Source organism: Alligator sinensis, unplaced genomic scaffold, assembly GCF_000455745.1.
Source record: "Alligator sinensis unplaced genomic scaffold, ASM45574v1 scaffold579_1, whole genome shotgun sequence".
Classification (NCBI taxonomy): domain Eukaryota; kingdom Metazoa; phylum Chordata; order Crocodylia; family Alligatoridae; genus Alligator; species Alligator sinensis.
Window position 1 is genome coordinate 2,119,629 of NW_005842023.1, and position 5,098 is coordinate 2,124,726.

The window sequence follows — 5,098 nt, forward strand, 5'->3', positions numbered from 1 at the left end:
CCCACCCCAAATGTCTTGGTTTGTTAAAGGACAGTGTTACTCCAAATAACACGTAAGTTTGTCTTGCTTTTCAGAAATCCTCTTTCCCCCGCTTCTCCTCTCCCTTCCTCTCCTCTCCTCTCCTCTCCCCTGCCCCCTTCTGCCCTGTGATTCAAGGAAGACAAAAACAAAACCAAAAAAAAAATAAATTCCAGCCTAGCTGACCAGCATTGCGGCCCTTTCCTTCCCCCTCCCACTCCCCTCCCCCTTTCCTTCTTTACAAGGACTTGTTTTAAAATGTAAATTGCTACATAGTAATTTATTTTTTAATTTGTAGTTGGATGTTGCGGACCAAACGCCAGAAAGTGTCGCCCCCCCACACCCCCCTCCGGGCCCCCTTTTAAAACCTGACGTTAAAATTGCCTGATTTCCTCCCCCCGCCCCCCCAATTCTATATGAAACAAGGGAAACTGTATTCATTTTATTTTATCGATTTTCCCCCCTCTTTTTTGTTGAAAATATTCTGAAGGTATTTCATTGTTTGTTTATTAATAAATTACCATTCGATTGGAATAATACCTTGATACGTCTGGATACTTTCATCTATATATATTTTTAATGAAAGATGTCATGGCTAACGTTAGCGATGGGACAACATGTTCCTTTTTTTCTGCACCAAATTAAAAGATTATTTAGGAACTGTCAGGTCGAAATTTTTGTTCTAATCTCTTCTGTAATATGGTCAACTCAGTTTGCTTTATCCGCTAGGGGAAAAAAACAACAACACTTTCCCATAGCAAATCTGAGTTGGCATGTAAACAGACACGTTTGCCTCGCAATGCATGGTCAAGACATTTTTGACCATGCATAGTAGCCTTAGGACATGGCATATTTCATATAGATGCAAATATTACATACAGGGTATATTGTCTTCTCTGTAAGGCTATGTGAAACAGGCTTCTCCCTCTGTGTGTGCATATTTATAGCAGGATTTCATATATGTATCTATTTCTTATCAGCATGACATGAGTAATTCTACCGATAGATAGCTGGATAGACAGAGCGAGCATATATATATATATATATATATATATATATGCTCCCTCTATGTATCTGTCTATATATACATACATATACATATATGTATGGTAAATAGATATCTAGACAGATGTAGATATGAGGCATGTAGATAGAGACATGAGGCATATTTATATATGAGAGGCATACGAGAGAGATCTCTCTCTCACATATATATGAGAGAGATCCCTCTCATATATATATGAGAGATCCCTCATATATATATGAGAGAGATTATATCTAGCTGTCTGTATATAGCTAGAATATACCTAGCTATATACAGATATATAGAAAGAATCTATCTATCTAGAAAGAACACATCTATATATAGCTAAAATCTATCTATCTATCTATCTATCTATCGTGATATATGTATATATATAGTTAGATATATCTAGCTATATATATACCCATGGCATTCTGCATGCTATATAGTTTTTATACAGGAGACATTCGGTAAGGTATCCTTAATTCTAATGTAAGCATAGATTATACCCTTGTTTCGTAGAGCGGATAATTATATATACATAGTAACCAGATTGTGAAATGTGTATTTTAAAAGTACAATCCAAACCCCTTTCTACATAAGCAGGAGTTACTTTACAAACAAGATTCCCCCTTCCACTTTCTGCCTGTCAGCATAAACATAGCTTCTTCTTTCAATACTTTAGCTGCTTGAAATTATATTAGACGGGGAGACCTATGTTCTTGCAGTTTTTCTCCCTTTACCACTGAAATCTCCCCACCTTCCTTTCTTAACATCGGAGAGAACAGTCATCTACTCTGGCCTTTTTCCTTCGGATTTGTCAGATCAGAGGTCTCTCCTTCTGGTCAATTTACAATGAAATGCTAGGGGCGATCGGGATCACCTTTTCCTTTTGTAAATAACGAAGAAAATGTAATAAATCCATTATCTCCCAATGATCCGGCCCGTCAGTCAGACTTTTAGAGGACGATTATTTGATTAGAGATATTTAGGGCCTAAAGTTTGCTTTCAAGATAATACAGTTTCCTATCAGGCCCTCTTATCTTAAGGCAACACTTAGCAGTAATTGCTTTCTCATTGTTCAGGGTAACACTGTAAATAAAAACCAGGTAATGTCAGTAAAGCCTTATTATGTAGCTTTTGAACTGCGCCGCTTCTCCGAAGCACTAATCCAGTGTTCAGAAATCATCATGGACATCCAATATGCGGTCTCGAGGTTTTTTTGTGAGTTCAGGTTGAATACATATTTAATGTTATCTGCTGCACGCTTTCTTTGCAGCCATTGCCTTAAAAATATAGCATTTTAAAAAAAGTCATGGATAGAGTAGGAACAGGTATAGTCTATGGATCTTTTTTTGTTCACAGCATAGTGACATCGAGGAAGGTTTTTGTTGTTCTTTTGCTGTAAGGAAAAGCAGAGATTTCAAACTTAGCTCGCCGGCTACTTTTTTTAATTAACGGGAGAAACATAATGCTGTGCACACACCGCAATTGTTCCCAGTGTCGGGTCCCCCCGGCTCACGACGTGGATATTTGAGGGCCCCCCAACGTGATTTTAAGCAGGCGTCGATTATATTGTGACTGTGCTCGGATATGTGTAGCTTAGGTCTTCTCCCTGCAGGAGAGCAGGAATCCTTTGGCTTATCTGGGTGTCAGAAATGGAAGGCTATTTCCCCTATCAGTTCATTCCCCCCCCCCCCCCCCCCCGCTCCCCCCCGTCTGATTCTCTCTTTCTGTTTTAAAAGCAGAAGCAGATCAGAAGCTGGGAGGCAGCAGCGAGGGGGGGGGGACCCCAAACCAAACAAAACATGATGTTGGCAAGTGTTAGACTTCCTCCCCTCTTTGGGGCTCCGCGTTTGTCCCGGAGCTGCCTGAAGGGTAATTGCTTTTGCATTTCCCCCTCCATCCGCTGACAGGCCGCGGGGAGATGGGCTGCCCGCGCTTTGCTTATTGTTGCCGTGGTTTCGGGGTGTTTTAAAGCTAGGGTCCGATGCCCTCGGTTGTCTCCGCGGTCTCCAGAAATCAGATGTTTGGGGAGAAAAGAGAGAGCGGAGAAACCCGGTCGCCAGCTTTGATTGTTTAATCACCCGGCGGATGGCTGGCCGGGGGGCGGGGGGGAGGACCCGGGCGGCGTGAACAAGTGTTGTGTAATTGTTCCTAATGCCCGAGCAGCCCCGGGGGGCGACCCGCTGCCCCCAGGAGCAAGGCTGGTAGCTGGGGGATGCTGCGCTGCCCTGGCCCGGGGGGAAGTCGGGTTGCTGACCTCTGCGCTCCGCAGTTGCCTCTGGCGCTGGGCGGACACACGTGGCGGCGCTTCCCGAGGACAGCGCGGGGCCCTTCCCCGGGTAGCGACACCCGAGCCCCCCCGCTGCCCCGGGACACCCTCCAGGCAGCAGGGCCCCGAGGCAGGCCGCCTGCTCTGCCAGCAAGCTCGGGGTGGGGGGCTTTCGCCAGGCCAGGGGCTCCCCGGCAAAAGAATGGTTAGCAAGGGAGGAGAAGAGGCGGTGGATCGTGGCAGACTGCCCCGAGGTGCATCCCCAGGAGGGCAGGCGCTGGCTGATGCTTGTGGGGTAGGGAAGGAAGGGGCAGGCCGGGTCTCTTGGCCTGGCTGCTGCTGCTCCAGGGGGAGAGGCCACGGGGAGGCTGCGTTGTGCGACCCCGTCTTCGGGGCGCTGGAAGCAGGGTCCCTAGGCGGACTCTTGCCTGGACCTCCTCGCACGGAGCCTTTAGGGCACGAGGAGACACGGGTTGGGGCTCGGCCTGGGGGGCCGGGGGCGAGTCGGGGAGGGGTCTCCAAGGACCTAGGTCCGAGGGGTCCCCTCCCCCGGCCACACGGCAAGAGCAGAGCTGGCCGCCCTTCCCCTGCCCTGCATGGGGGTCTGGGTTAGGTCTGTCTGGAGTCCAGCACCGTTTCCACCTCCCCGTCCCTCCTCTCATCGCCTTTTCTCTGGGGAAGCGACTCTCTCTTCTGATGCTCTTGACCCGGCGACGCTGTTCATTTTAAGTGATCCAAATTGGGGATCCCCTCCCCCCCAATACTGCAGTTCAGCTAAGCTGCTTTTGCATCACACTTGTTAAAAGCAAGATCATTCTCGCTTCCAGCTTGACTTAGTCTTCTTCGAGCTTCTTCACAAAGCGCGTGACATTTGTTTATAGCCATGTACAAAAAAAAAAAAAGAGGCTACATTGCGCAGACAAATCGTTGACATTTATTTTCCTAGATAGGCCAGGTCAGACTTAAAGAGGAAAGACAGAAAGAAAGAACCAAACCTGGCGAGCACGTTTGTGCTCAGCAGGCAGTGTGTTTGCTACTGTTTACAAATACGGTTAGGAAATCAAAATCTCAAGGCTTTATTGAAAAGTCACGAAGCTAGTTTTGTTTTCCCTCCCTAAAGGAAGCTTGAGAATATTATTTGAATAGTTGGACTCAGATTTCATAAATTTCTCCCGGTCTGAATAACCCCGGGGGGTTGCATCTCTCTCCCACTATCATTTCTTAGCCCCAGCAGCGATCTGTCCTTTTCCTTCTGCCCTCTTTGCCCCCTCCTCAAGGAAAGAAACAAAACAGTGGTGGAAAGCAGAGTTTTATATTAACATGCCGTTCCTGGAAAGACATTTCAGGGCTTTAATCGCGTATTTTCTGAAGTGTTTTTTCGAGCTACGAAGCCTGACAAGCTTCGAGTTGGAGGGGCGAATATTTCCCAGGCCACCGGGCGTCGTGTCCTGGGAGGGGAACAGTCTTCTTGTTGCATCCCGATGGCCTCTCGCGTAGGAACGCGGGCACCGGGCTCACACGGGGCAGTAAATGCCCAGTAGTCGTCATGAGTGTGTGTAGCGTATGTGAAAGGGAGCCCGAGGCTGTGGCACAGCCCCGCACGTCAATAGGCGCGCTGGGTGCGGACTGAAACCCTCTCCGGGCAGCTTTACTCAGCGCTCGCGTAGCTCCTTCTCATTAAGAATCACCCCGTTATTTTTAGCTCGCTATTTTCTTTTGCTCCTCAGACGGTCATTGTTAATGTTCAGACCATTTCCTCCAGCCACCCCCCTCCCCAAACA